This window comes from Phascolarctos cinereus, unplaced genomic scaffold (assembly GCF_003287225.1).
Source record: "Phascolarctos cinereus isolate Bilbo 61053 unplaced genomic scaffold, phaCin_HiC Scaffold_12;HRSCAF=473, whole genome shotgun sequence".
NCBI lineage: Eukaryota > Metazoa > Chordata > Mammalia > Diprotodontia > Phascolarctidae > Phascolarctos > Phascolarctos cinereus.
In genome coordinates this window covers 40,837-56,360 of record NW_027555436.1, presented here as the reverse complement: position 1 = coordinate 56,360, position 15,524 = coordinate 40,837, and the positions used below count along the sequence as shown (strand labels likewise).

At 45.9% G+C, this 15,524-nt stretch overlaps 1 pseudogene; it reads right to left on the bottom strand.

Moving 5' to 3' along the window:
* Positions 1–3,545: 3,545 nt before the first annotated feature.
* On the bottom strand, positions 3,546–15,524 carry LOC144455822 (SUN domain-containing protein 2-like; annotated as a pseudogene).

The following is a 15,524-nucleotide window of genomic DNA, read 5'->3' as shown; positions in this document are numbered from 1 at the left end:
CGACTTTTTCCTATTTTTTCCAAGCATCATTTCTTTGTAGGTAGTTGTTGGCCTGTTGTCTTTGTCATCAGACTGCCAGGTCCTTGATGGCAGACCCAATTGTTATAAATAAAGCCTTAGAGAAATAAAGCCTTCAAGTTAAAAAGAAAACTAAGCTCAGAGTCAGTGAAGAATGGTTTATCATGCTTCTCTCCAGAAGCGTTCAAAATGCTCTTTAGTAGCACATTGGGCACTGGTTTAGTTTCGTTTGTCTCATTCTTAGAGTTGACAGTGTTCAAAATTGGTTTTTTTTTTCAGAGCGTTCATATTGAGTGGGTGGGTGACAGAGACATGCACCTTAGGAAAATCAGTTTCAGAACTGAAAGGAGTAGGCAGAGAGTTGAAGCAGGTAGATCAACAAGCAGCTACTGCAATAATGCAGGTGTGATGTGATGAGGCTTGAACCTGGGAAGGGGCAACGTCAGAAAAGAGAGAGCACTGATTTTGAATGGTGCTGCCGAGGTGAAATTGATGAGAGATGCTGCAAAGGTGGAATCCAAGAGATGGCCAGTGGTGAAATTGATGAGAGGTGCTGCAAAGGTGGAATCTGCAAGAGATCATGAAGGGGTAAAATTGATGAGAGGTGTGCTGCAAAGGTACACCTCAGTGGGACAACTGTTTGATCAGACACTGAGCACTTCTCCCCAGGTAAATAAAGTGGTTTGCTTTCATGATATGAGGGCAGTAGTGAACAGGGCCAAAAGATGAATTTGCTACCTATGCTCCCAAGATGGCAGATCCCTTGGAAAACCATGCCCTCTGACCAGCTAGTCTTCTCTTAGATCAGAGAACTGCTGCAAAGTGGGCTCAGATACTAATAAAGCCTTCAATTATGTCACAGATGACAGGTGGATTTGGAAACAGTTAAGGGGTCAAGTGAAATAAGCTAGCAGGGAAAGGAAGAAGGCATTTTCCCTAACCTGAGCCTCTCAGCCCAAAGTAATGCATTTAACCCTAATTCATTTGGAGTTGACATTAGATGGAGTGTCTGAAGGGCTGGAAGAAATCTTTTCATCTGGGTTGGAAGTTTTGAGAGATTTTGACACAAAACTTTTGTAGAGTGCTGGGGGTACCTTGGGGCATCGAAGAGCTATTTGTGCCCCCTCTAGATGGGGTGACAGGTAAAGTAGAGTCTCCTGGAGGCCTCTTTCCATTTCTCTATTGCCATCCATGGAATTCTTTCTGCCTCTGTCCCTCTGTCCTACAGACGTCTCTGGGAACCATGTGGTCACCCCATGGCTGGCCACACTGCTGCTCTGAAGGAGCTTGGAACAGCCTAAGGAACAGGCTGTCCTGAGAGGATGCTCTGACAGTGAAATTCCAGCTGCTTGATGGGGAATTCCCATCTGGAAGGCACTTCCTCTCTTCTCACAATTCCCCACCAACCTGCTCTCCTCTGGGAATCAAGAAGCTGATGCACCAGAGGCCCTTAACATTTTGGCTTTGCTAGTGGCTGCCTGTCACCTAGGGCAAAAAAGCCTCTTCTGGCCTCCTCTCCCAGCTGTGCTTCTTCAAGCCCAGGCCTCATTTTGGTTCCCTCTACTGCTCAGGGTACTAATCTACAGGCCTCACTCACCAGAAGGGCAGCTGCCCTTTGAACAGAGGGTTTCCACCACAATCCTGATTCTTTTTCTCCACTACTCAAGTAAGTGGCTCCAACAGCAACCTCCTTGTGTGGAGTAGATAAGAAGCAATGACAGATCCAAGAGAATAATTATTTTTGCATAGACATAAATTATAATATGTCAATAATGTAATAAAACTAGATAATTAAACAGTAGTCTTTGTGATGAGGAAGAGCTAAACCATCTGTAGGATCCTATGTGGGGCTGCTCAGATCCTAGGTTCCTGGGAATTGACAAAAGCAGAGGGAGCAGATTGAGCCTGAGAGGCAGCTGGGGTCAGCCCCACACCTACTGCTGCTGGCCCCTGAAACCTGCAGAAGAGTGGGCCTCCCCTGCTGGCTTTTGCAACCAGTGGCCAGCCCTGTGGAGTGAACGGCTGTCTTCCCTCCAGATAGTAAGAGGCAGAAAGAAGAGCAATATCACTGCTGGCATCAGTGTTTCGCAGCCATTCCCACACCTCCAAGCTGGGGCTGCAGTGACTATCACCCTGGTGACCTGGGGAGGCACCCAGAAATGAAGCCCTTAGCTTTTCTATCTGATGAAGAAGAACCATGAAATAGATCTATGTATAAATACAAACATCTTTATACACATAATACAATTGGCCAGGAGGCCCAAAAAGATTTTCCTCCCTCTCCCATCCCAGCCTTAACTCCAACAAACCCCACCCCCCAACCCTATCCCTATAAACTTAACACCTGCCCATGTGCTAACTTGGCCCAAAAGGAACTAGAATCCCAGCTCAGAGTAAGAGCCTGAAGAGTTTCCAATGCTCTGTTTCCCTGCAGAGGCACCTGGGGCATGTTGTGTCTGCCCCAGGAATAGAGGGCAGCATCAGCTGAATGCCCGAGGCAGGGCCAGGGAAGGGCCAATCTCAACAGGATCCCGGCCAGTCTCTTGCCTACATTAGCCACAACCACATGAGCTGATGGTCCCAAAGGAGAGAGCCCAGTGACTGAGGTCCAGGTGAGGAGGTGGATGAAGCCATGGCTAGAACGGAGTAGTAGGGTCTCTACACCCTTGAGGCGCAGGCAGGAGAAACCTGGTACCAGCAGCATAAGGGAAGGTTCTTTCCCCATGGCTCCCGGCTGCACTCTGAGCCCACTTCCTTTTCAGCATTATCTAATCTATGAGGAATTATCTATCTAATAATACTGCCTTTGCCACACACCTGAAACCTTCCAAACCTCTGTAAATGAAGCCCCAGTGGGTAGAAGGGGCCACCAAGGCATGGCTAAACTCCCAGCTGCCATACAGTTTCTAAATGCCACTCCAAGGAATCCTTGGGGCAGAACTTCCCTAAAATCCTGGCTGTTGGCCTTCTCAGAACCAAAAGCCCAGATTCTTGTTATCATTCCCAGGTACATCCGATTTCAAAGGCTCTACCCATCAAGGCCAGTGGTGAAGAGAACCACGTAAGGTCCCATGGAAAGCAGCATTAGCTGGAGTGTGCCCATGTCAGACTGGCTACCAGTCTGCCCTTTGCAGCTGCCCAATTTATTGTGCCCTTACTACACCAAATTCCTTGCCCTAAAGCCAAGGTGGTATAAGCTGGGTTTCTGTTGGACTGCTCCTGAGCATAGCAAGAACTTCACTAGTTCCTACCACACCCTCAACATATAATACATAACTGTTTCTATACCTCTTCGAGGTTGGCAGGGCCTGGCAGGAAGCTGAGCCACCTGACCCTGCAGATGATGGGGATTGAAACAGAAATTGCTCAGCTGGTGGTCTCCACGGAGGTGAACTTCCACCTTCTGTCTCTCTCCCAGAAGTCATAGTGCCCAGAAGAGATTGAGCCTTGGGAAGGGAGGAGGAGGTGGGGGAGCTGCTTGCTGGTGGCTGAAGGAGGCAGGAGTGAAGGGAGCCGGCAGGAAGGTACTAATTGGAAGACTTGCCACAGACCTGGAAGCGGGAAATGCAGGTATACTCAGGGTGACCCCAGTTGCTGAAGATGCTAAGTTCTACCAGCTGGTAAGGGGCTGTGCCATTGCCCTGTGGGAAGAGGAGAGAGGGGTCAGGAAGGCATGAGATCCCTTGGTGGATGCCCAGCCCTCACAGCCCCTCTGCCCCAGGCTTCTTTCAAAGAGCAGTGACTGAATTCCGCCCCAAACTTATCCCTCAGCTTCCTATCAGACCTATTGGGACCTGGCTTCTACTCCTAGCCACTTGCAAAGCCACAGCATCCTCATGGCTGGTTACCAAGCCCTTGAGGTCACCAGCATACCTGGGTCACTGCTGTGGGACCCGTCCTCCATACTTGAATGTGGAAGGTGTGAATGGCCTCCCCAGCATTATTATAGGTGAACTGCCCGAGGGCCACCCACTCCACCTGGGAATCTTCTTTGAGCCCCTGCACAGAAGGAAAAACACGGAGAATGGATGGGTGCACAAATGGATGCCTGGGATGGGGTGCAGGAAAGGTCATACTGGTAGGATGAGAATTCAAATCAGTCCATGGAGGGAAAACATGGGAGAGATTGCATAGGGAGGAGGCAGACAAGGCAGGATATATCGGGGAGGGGAAAGTGGAGCCAACACAATCCACATTGATGTTGCCTTCCTTGATTCCCTCACCCTCTAGCATCTCTCTCAGGAATTTAACAGGCATAGCCTTTCCCCTCCAAGGCCTTGCCCTTCTTCTCAGCCTCTTCCCTAAAGCTGCTGAATGGCTTGGGACAAACCCCTTCAGCGTGTGAGCCTCACTTTCTTCATCTGTATTAGGATTTGGGTCCTGAAGCATCCCTCTGCCCTGCATATTTCACCCTCTCTTCTGGCTCCATCTTTTCTCCCAAATCCTCCTTACGTGGACGTTCCATCTCTGCCCTGACTAGCTGTCTGTGTAGGGAATGGCGGTCACCATCCCTGCCCAACTCACCCATGGGACACCTGGCCACAGAGGAAACTGGCTATAGTAAAGGGCCCTAAAGCTCATTGTAATCTTGGCTGTTCTGCTGTGGTTGTCTCTTCCTGGCTCCTCTCTAAGAAGACGGGTAGGAGCAGAAGGGCCAGCCCCAATTCTCAATGTCCCATCTGTAAAATGGGCACATTCTTCCATTCCTCACCTTGAAATGCTGCTGTTAAGAAAGGACTTTCTGCACTTCTGGAAAGGAGAGCTGCCAGGCTCAGGTACTCACCAAGGTGACAAATTCCTTGGAGGTGTTGGTGATGTTGCTGATTGAGGACAGGGCTTTGGGCACGTGTTCCAATGTGATGGCAGTGAGATGGATGTCAGCAGACAAGCGAAACTGAAAAAATGCTGGGGGCCCTGAAATGCCCAGCTGTTGCCAGTGTAGACATTTGGCTGTGGGCAGAAGACAAATCATGTGAAAAGTGGCAGCACACGGAACAGAAGCGGATTCTGAGACCCCTCTACCTTGAGGGTCCAGGCCCCACAGAGGAGGGGGGGAGAAGGCAGGCAGAGAGCCAAGCTAAGTGACCTTTGTTCAGCCCTACCTGGAGGAGGGCTCTTGGGGTCTGGAAATGGTACCACAAGGTGATGCTAAACAAACTGATAACAGCTGTCCTGGTGCCATAGGTCTTTGAGCTGTGGTACTGACGATGCTGGCCCCTGAACGAGCTAAAGGGAGAGAAGGTGGAGAGGGGCACCAAAGGGCTGGCAGGACATAGAGATGGCTTAGGGCAGCCCTCAAGGCAAAGGGGCCCTGACAGGGCATCAGCCCTCCTAACTGTCCTGGCCCATAAAGGCATCCTGATTTGTCAGTTCCTCCTGTCTCATAGCAGCTATCCTGATTTTCCAGTCCCTCTTCTCCAAAGCCCTCTGGCTTTTTGCAAACTGCCTACCTGAGGACTCCAGGGCATAATCCACCAGTCCAATGCAATCTTCGCTGTAGAGTTTCAGGGCCTGCTGCATAATCTCCTGCACTTCCTAAAAGACAGGCACGTACTATTCGTGGACTGGGCCTCCCGCGAGCCTGGCTCAGCCCGTGTAGGGGACAGGCAAACATACTACCTGCTCACCCTGGGCTTCCCCATCCATCCTGGCAGGCTCCTCTCAGGGCAAACCCGAGAACTCAGGTAGAAGGACAGGCAGTGGGGCAAGGCTCACCTCCTCTGTCACCCCGGTGGTCACTCCTTCCTTCAGGAGGGTCTGCCTCAAGTCAGAAGCAACTTTGTGGGCACACTTGTCCTGCTCCTCTGCCACATGGCTCAGGATTCTTTGATCCAGGTCTCAAATCTGGGCCTATACCTCCTCTAGCTGCATAAGTCCGGCCTGAGTGCCCTTGTCCCCCAGCAAAGTATTCCTGGATCAAAGCTGGGACCTGAGACTCCATCTAGAAGCCACCAGAAGAAAGAGATCAGCAGACACCTTAGAAACAGCAGGAGTGAAGAAGGAAGAGGGCCAGGCATGTCTAGAGACATTCTGAGAGCGCAGGGCCAGCACATGCCTGCCTAGTGCCAGAGAAGGGATGGTTGTAAAACAAATGACTGGCATTTCTCCAGTGCTTTTGAGTCTGCAAAAAGGATTTCATTGGACCTTCTGGGACTTGATATTTTCCCACTTGCCAGATGAGGAAAGTCCCTTCCATGTCACAAAATCCACCCAATAGGCCCAATCTTTGGGAAGCGCCCAGTGGAAACCTTAGATGGTTGAATCTACCCAGGAAGATATCTGGACAGCAGCAGCCCAGCTGACATCAAGGGACATGTGTGGCTTAACCAGGGAAATGGAGGATTCACATCACTGCACAGGGCCATCTTTTTTCACCAAAAGCTGTATTCCTTGGCCACTGCAGCCTGTCTCTGGCTCAAGGTCGCCAGCTCCCACCTCAGGCCAGTCAGCTGGACCTCCAGGAAACCCACCTCCTTTGGCCTTTTGTCCTGGAATTCTTCTTGGGACAAACTAGCCAGTGACCAAAGGAAAAAATCAAGGTCCACTTTGGCATAGGCACTGGAGGATGAACTCAAACTGAACAAGTGTCACCTGAAGAAAAGCACCACCCAATGGAAAGGACAGAGCCAGAGAACTGGCTGCAAGCCATCACTGACATTTGCTCCCTGCAGGACTTTGGGTATGTCATTTCCCTCTGGGGCCTCAGTAACCACTTCTGCTCTCTGAGGTCCCCACTAGCTCAGGTCAATACTATGCACATGGTAACCCTAGTGTTCTGGCTCCACTGACCCAACCCCACTGGGAAGCTCAGTTGTGGTTTCTCTGTTCCAGTTTTCTAGCCTTCCTTTCCTTCTCTTCTTTTTGCCAGTGAATTTAGGGCCTTTCCCATGCCTCTGAGACATGTGCTGAAGCACCTGCTTTCCAGCTCTTCTAAAGAAGAAGAAGACACAGTGAGACTGATGAAAACATCAGTGTTGCACTCTGGGGATTCGTGGTCTCCTATGGCTGGGCCCTCTGCCTGCTGAGGAGCATCTGAGTCTCCGCAAAAAAATGCTGGGCTCCAGATAGCTTCACCTTAAGTCCCAGCTAGACCTTTCAGAGACTGGGCTTCTCTCCTACCATCCCACCAAGAGGAGGCATCTGAGAAAGACCCAAGGTCAGCTGGGATTAGGCAAGAACCACTCTCCCATGGTGGTGAGGTCACTTTTTAGTCCCCTGAAGAAAGTTTCAAAGTCGACTCTTCAGTCACATGGAAAGTCTTATTCCTCCCTAGGCCTTCCATATATCACTAACATAGTTCAACAGTAAGAGAAAGAAGGAGAAATTCCATTTAAAATCACTGCAGACACTATAAAATAGTTCAGAGTCTACCTGCCAAAATAAACCCAGGAAGTATCTGAACCTAATTACAAAACACTTTTCACACAAATCAAATCCCATCTAAACAATTGGAAAAATAGGAGTTGTTCCTGGCTAAGGTGAGCTCAGTTAGTAAAAAAGACAACTCTGCCTAAATTGATCCCCTTCTTCAGTGTGATACCAAACGAACTACCAACAATCATTTTCACAGAGCTAGAGAAAACAATAAGAAAATTAATGTGGAAGAAGAAAAGGTGCAGAATATCAAGGGAACTAATGAAAAGAAATGAAAGGGAAGGTGGCCTAGCTCTACCAGATGTTCAATTGTATCATAAAGCAGCAAGCTTGAAAACTATTTGGTACTGGCTAAGAAGCAGAGTGGAGGAATCAGTGGAATAGTTTAGGTAGGTAAGACACAGCAGTCAATGACTATGCTAATCAACTATTTGAGAAATCCAAAGACTCCAGCATTAGGGATAAGAAATCCCTATTTAACAAAACTTGCTGCAAAAACTGGAATAGAATATGGCAGAAACTGGGCAGAGACCACCATCTTACATCCTGTACCAAGATAAAGTCAAAATGTCTACAGGATTTAGATACAAATAATGAGACTACAAACAAATAAGGAAAGCAAGGAATAGTTTACCTTTCAGATCTATGGAGAAGGGAATAATTTGTGACCAAAGAAGACATAGAGAATATTATGCAATGCAAAATGGATCATTTTGTTTGCATTTAGTAGAAAAGTGTTTTTGTACAAACAAAGCCAATGCATCAAAGATGAGGAGGGAAGCAGAAAACTAGGAAAGAATTTTGACAATAAGAGTCTCTGATAAAGGCCCCATTTCTAAAACATAAAGAGAACGGGGTCAAAATGATAAGAAGAGAAGTCATTCCTCAACTGATGAATGGTCAAAGGATATAAACAGGCACTTCTTAGAGGAAGAAATTAAATCTATCTAGATTAATATAAAAAAATGTTCTAAATCACTATTGACTAGAAAAATGGAAGTCAACAGGGTTTTTATGTTCAACATCACACTTATTACATGGGGTAATGTGACAAAACACCACAATTGTCAGTGTTGGAGAAGTTGTGGGAAAATTGGAACACCAATGCATTGTTGGTGGAGCTCTGAACTGATCCAACCATTCTGGAGAGCAATTTGGAAGTATGCCCAAAAAGCTATAAAATCGTGCATACCCTTTCATCCAGAAATACACTTCTAGGTCTGTAGCCCAAAGAGATCATAAAAATGGGAAAAGGACCCACATGTACAAAAACATTTATAGCAGCTCTTGTTGGGGGGGCAAAGAATTGGAAATTGAGGGGATGCCGATCAACTTGGGAATGGCTGAGCAAGCTGTGGTATGTGAATGTGATGGAATACTATTGTGCCATAAGAAATGATGAGCAGGTGTGCACTTCAGAAAAACCTGGAAAGACTCATAGGAACTGATGCTGAGGGAAATGAGTGGAACCAGGAAAACATTGTACACAGTAACAGCCACACTGTGTGATGACTGACTGTGATAGACTTGGTTCTTCTCAGCAATGAAAGGATCTAAGACAACTCCAAAAGACTCATTGTGGAAAATGCTATCCATATTCATAGAAAGAACAATGATGTCTGAATGTAGATGGAAGCATACTATTTGATCTCCTCTTGTTTTGTTTTATTGCTTCATTCTCATGTTTCCTCCCATTAGTTCTAATTGTACTTGACATCATCACTAATGGGAATATATGCTTAATATGAATGTATAAGTAGAGCCTAGATCAGATTGCACACCATCTTGGGAGAAGTGGAGCAGGAGGGGGGACAATTTAAAGCTTAAAATCTTATGGAATTGAATCTTAAAAACTATCAGTTAATTATTTATATTTAAAGAAGAAGAAGAAGAAATAATAACGAAATAATGCTTGGGAATATAACGAAAACTAAATTCTGTGGGGCATACATAAATAAAAAAATAAAAAAATCTTATAAGTAAAAATGGTGGAACACAGAGACGAGAGACTTACAAGGAGAGCTGACACCAATCCTACTGGGAAGTAACAAAAACGATCTCCTGATTTTCCCCCATGAGATGTCTGTGGTGTTTTCTCCAGTAGAAAAACAGTCAAAGGGTACCAACAGGCATTTTTCCAAAAGAAGAAATACAAGGGATCAATAACCAAATGAAAAAAAATGTTCAGTATCTCAAATAAATAGAGAAATGCCAAAGAAGGCAGTTTTAAGGTTGTACCACCTACCTGTCAAGTTGGCAAAGGGTACAATCAGCAAAACAACGTCTGTTGGGGTTTCTGGGACGCAAGATGGCAGACTAATAAGGTAGTTGCTTTCACCCTTCCCTATCAACCTCTGAAAATGCGGAAAATGTTACCACAGAAAAAACCCTGCAACAGCTGAACCAGAAGAAAGATGGGAAGTAGCAGTGTAGTAGCCCAGGTAGCTTGAGGGATTAATGGGAAAGGCCCCCCTTCCCTTGGGGAAGGGGAGCCGTACAAAATGGGAGGTGCCACAGCCAGCCAATGGAAAGCCCCACTTTAGCACACTAGGAAGAGATCCTGGTGCCTTGGCATTCTTCAGCAAACAGATCTCCCTGTGCCTCAGCAAAAATAAGGGAAGCAGCACTACAAAGGGTCCAGGAGGATAAACACCCTGCAGCATTCATCTCAAAGGAGCTGAAGAAAGCAACCTAGAGTTGCCCTAAAGTTCCAGCCTTGCTGAATCCAGCCCAACACCAGGTAAGCTGCCACAACCCTATAGTCTGCAATTGCCAACATAAGAAGCCCTAGCATACAAAGTCAGTGACCAAGACCTAGACTCCCAACACAAGAAGCTTGGGGCGGTGCCCTCTGCTCCCCACCAGGAGATCTCAACCTCTTTCAAGGCCATGGAATAAAGAAACACCATGAGTAAAAAGAAACGTACCATCGATTCATGTTATGACAACAGTGAAGATCAAGACAGAAATTCTGAAGAGGACAACACTGTCAACAAACCCACATCTGCATCATGAAAAGGAAATATGAATGGATCTGAAGCCCAAAAAGCCTTCTTAGAAGAGGTCAAGAAGGATTTTAAAAGTCAAATGAGAGAGGTAGAAGTGTCCTTAAAAAATACAATTGACCAATTAGAAAAAAGAACTACACTGAGGAAAACAAGTCCCTAAGAAACACAATTGGCCAACTGCAAAAAAAAAAAAATTACACTGAGGAAAACAGATCCCTTAAAAATACTGTTGGCCAATTGGAGAAGGAAGTACAAGAACTAACAGAAGAAAACAATCAGTTAAAAATTAGAATTGAACAAATGGAAACTAATGACTCCATGAGAGAGCAAGAATCAGTGAAACAGAAACAAAATAATGAAAAAATAGATGAAAATGTAAAGTAAATCATGGTTAAACAATTGACCTGGAAAATCAATCCAGGAGAGACAATTTAAAAATTATTGGACTATCTGAAAATCATGACGAAATAAAGGGCCTGGACAGTATCTTTCAGGAAATCATAAAGAAAACTGCCCTGAAGTCATAGAACCAGAAGGTAAAACAACCATAGAAAGAATCCATGGCTCACTGCTTGAAGGAGATCCCAAATTGAAAATGCTAAGGAGTATAATAGCCAAATTCCAAAATTACCAGATGAGAGAGATAATACTGAAAACAGACAGAAAGAAACAATTTAAATATCATGGAACCACAGTCAGAATTACACGGGACATTGCAGCTTCTACATTAAAAGACCATATGTCATGGAACATTATATTCCTTAAGGCAAACGAGCTTGGATTGCAGCCAAGGATCAATCACCCTGCAAAAATGAGCATGATCTTTCAAGGGAGGAGATAGATTTTCAACAAAATAGGGGACTTCCAAACCTTCCTGATGAAAAGACCAGAGCTCAACAAAAAATTTGATCTTCAAGTAGAAGATTCAAGAGAGACATAAAAAGGTAAATGGCACAGAAAGATACAATATGTTGTTAATAAGGCAAACCGTTTACATCCCTAGAAGGGAAGATGAAATTTGCAACTCTTGAAAACTGTATTGGTATTACACATTGTTAAAGGAGTAAACATAAAGGGAGTAGATAGAAGTTGATATTGATGTAATGATAAAAAAAAATCTAAGCAAGTGGGTTAAATGGATCTAAGTAAGTGGATTAGTCTGATCTTAGAAAATGTACTGAGAAATTAGGAGGCAGTCAAGGGTAAATCACATTACAGGAAAAGCCACAAAAACCTATTACAGCAGAGAGAAAGAAGGGAGGGGGATGAACATTGTTTGACCCTTACTCTCATCAAATTTGGCTCAAGAAGGGAGTAACATAATGATATAGGTATAGAAATATAACTTGCCCTACAGGCAGTAGGAGGAAAAAGGGGAAAGAAAAGGGAAGGTCGATCAAAAGGCAGGGAAGAAGCAGTAAGGGTAAAAAGAAAGAAAAGGGAAAGGTCTAATAGAAGGGAGGAGGGTGGAAGGAGGCAGTAGTCAAAAGCAAAACACTAGTGAGTGGGGAAAGGAGAAAGGAGAAAGAAAAGCATAAACGGGGGAAAAGGATAGACAAAAAGAAACAGATAGTAATCATAACTGTGAATATGAATGGGATGAACTCTCCCATAAAATGGTAGCGGATAGCAGAATGGATTAAAAACCATAATCCTGCAATATGTTGTTTACAGGAAACCCATTTGAAAAAGAATGACACATACAGGGTAAAGGTAAAAGTCTGGAGCAGAATATATTATGCTTCAGCTGAAGTAAAAAAGAAGAAAAGCAGGGCACCAATCCTGATCTCAGACAAATCAAAAGCAAAAATAAATCTTATCTAAACAACCTATGTTGGAGAGGCTGTGAGAAATCAAGCACATTGCTGATTGACTAGGGCAGCTAGGGAGCACCAGAGTGCATAGAGTGCTAGGCCTGCTCTGGGATGGTTATTTGCTGTGTGATCCTGGGTAAGATAATTCACCCTGTTTGCCTCCATTTCCTCAACTTTAAAAATGATCTGGAGATGGAAATGGCAAAGCACTCCAGGAGTTCTGCCAAGAAAATTCCCAAATGAGATGACAGAGAGTGGGCCTCACCAGACAAGACTCAACAACAATGCTCCAAGTAGGAATTGTAAACTAGTCCAGCCATTCTGGAAAGCAGTTAAGAGCATTGCCCCCAAAGATCATAAAATCTGTCTACCCACTCATCTGTCAAGACGACTTCTTGGCCCATCCCCCAAAGAGATTAAAGAAAGAGGAAAAAGTCCAATATGGAGAAAAATATTGATGGTCACTTTTTCTTGTTGTGGCAAAGAACTGGAAACTAAGGGATTACATCCCACTTGGGCAAGAGCTGAACAAATGATGGTGTAGGAAAAAAAGAAATTATGGTGTAGGGATTGAATAGATTCCTACTGTAAACTTAGAAGTAATGAAAGGGGTGGTGTTCAGAGAAAACTAAAAAAGACTTGTGTGAAGTGAAATAGAGAAGAGTGAGCAGAATCACAAAGATAAACCACTTTGGAAGACTTCATTACTCTGTTGAAGGCAGTGAACATCTACTCTTCTGGCAAATGATGCAATTTCTGATGGACAGGGGATGGACTCAAGGTAGAAGAGAAAATACATCTTTTAGACGTGGCCAAGAAGGGACTGGTTTGCTTTTCTCTGCATGTTTGTAACAAGCGGTTTATTCTTCAGTTTTTCAAATGGATGGGAGGTGGGAAGAAAAGAAAATAGATTGTTGCTAATTAAAAGAATGAAAACAAAAGCAGCTTTCTCTGGCTAATGCGGCTTCTCCCTCCTCTGATGCCTGCAGAGCTGACCCTGGGGTCTGAAAGACAGTGCCAGCAGAGGACACCAGATGGCAGATCCTGCCAATTCAGGGCAGCCTTCAAGGAGGGTATGGCAATAGGCTGTATGGCCACCCTACAATAAACATCGGAGCCAACACTCTCTAATGCTTCACTCCCATTTGTCCTGTTAGGTCTTCTTGGTACCTAGATGTCTCCTCATGAGGAGACTGCCAGCTCCTCGAGGGCAAGGATTGTGGGGTTGTTTCTTTGGTTTTGCCTTAGGACAGTGCCTGACCCATTGTAGGCCATGCTTAATAAGTGCTGCTTGGCTGAGTAACACTGGGTTGCTAGGAATGAACCGGATGGTGAGTGAATTGTCTGCCTGTCCTGTGCAAAGTGTACCTGGCAGTCAGTGGGGCACTCACCTGCAATTATGTGTTCGATTCTCCCAATTCCCACACGTCCTCTCTCCTGCTGCTCCCCTTGGCTGCCCACCAGGAGATCATAGCAGGGTGGAAAGGCCAGATTCCAGAGGGGTAGAAATACCAAGCACGTAGCACATGGGAGGAAAGGCTAATTGAGGCAGAGGTTGAAGTGCCAGAAGGGACCTCCATCCATGCTGACTCTGGCAGGGTCACATTTATCTGGGCTCAGACCCCAGCTCAAGGAAGAAAGATGCATGAGGGGCACCATGATCTGGAAGGCTACAGCTAGAGCCTGTTGTACTCCAAGAGTTCCCTCTTTCATGATCCTCTCAGAATTCACTAGACACATTTGGATGATGGCAAAAATGAAGGACAAGATTCGGCTGGGGAGAGGACATGGAGACTGAAGTCTCCATTAAGCCCTGAATGGTAGCTGACTTTCACAAGCAGTTTCCAGCTTGTTGCAGCACACTCCTGACCCTATGTGACTCTGTCATAAGATTCATGGCATAAAAGTCTGAAAAACCTGAAAACAAACAGGGCATAGCACGTGGAGAAATTGATTTCAAGGACTGTGCAGTCCTTTGGAGCTGTGGATCTTTGATTCTGGCAGGTCCCAGGGAGGCATCAACTGACCTGGTTAACACAGAGATGTCCTGCAGGCAGACAGCTGAAGGAAGGCAGTACCAGGTGGTATCAAGGCACCAGCGGAGCAGGCCAAAGAGCCAACCTGTAAAAGTCCCAGCAGAGGGATTCAAAGGCTTCACCCTACAAGCCTGTCATGTCCCAGAGCTTGCCTCTTCCTAGCTGCCAACTTTACAGCTGCTTCTTGCTATTCCGGTCTCGCATCCTCCCAAGGCTCTCTAGATGTGCTTGGGGATCTTTCTCTATTAAGCCTATCTCCACACACTGACCTACAGTTACTCCATCTGGTGCCAGCACCCTTTGAAGTGAGTGGGCCAGTGCCTGGGTAATGGAGTCTAGGGAGGAGGAAGTGATGCCTACCTTCACATTCATCCTCAAAGTTATATCCTGAGGAAAATCCAGGGGTGATTCAGGTGATTTTTGCCAGGACAGGGAATGATGAGAGGCCTTTGACCCTACTGAAAAAGATAAAGAGTGAAAAAGAAAGGGAGGGGGAAAGGACAAGAGTGGAATGAGACTTGGCTGGAGACTTCCAGGATGAAAAGAAATGATACCCAAAGCCCTCTCTTCCTGTTTTATTCCTTAAACAGATGAATAAATTTTCCTATAAGAGGCAGGATGAAACCAAGCCATAGCTCACATGGGCCAGGGAGGGCCTCTTTCCAAATTAAACCACCATGATCAGGTATGAGAAAAGCTAAGAACCACCTGAAACCTGTCTCCTCACCCCCAGACCCTTCTCCCACCTGGCTTCCTGTGCTGTTGCTGGGCCCTGCAGCTCACCCTAAGAACCATGTGCACTGGGGCTAGCGAAAGAGGTCAGTGGGTGAGAGGGGTTGTTCCCTGCCCAGCTTCAGGCCTCAGGGTTCTTGGTCTTCTCCATGCTCAAAGTTGCCCCTCCCTAGTTCCTGTTCTCAGAGAGTAAAGGCAGCAGTATCACAGGTGAAGTTAGAAGGAAAGAGATGGTGCTGGGAACAGGAAATTCTCATCTTTGTGAGGAAAGAATGAAATACATTGATGTCTCTACTAAAAATCAGGGCTGGAAAAAAATGTGCACATGGCAGCAGCTGAGGACCTTGGCTGCCATGGGCAGTTGTGATGGTGAAGATGACCTAGCCTAGCTCTGGCTCCTCTTACCTGAGGGAACTCTCCTTGAATTTAATGTGCTGGCCAACCACAGAGGAACTCCAGTCATTGCTGCTGTGGCTGCTGTCGCCACCTCCATCAACGTCTAGGTGGTAACTGAGGCGCAGGTTCTCACTGCACCTAGACAT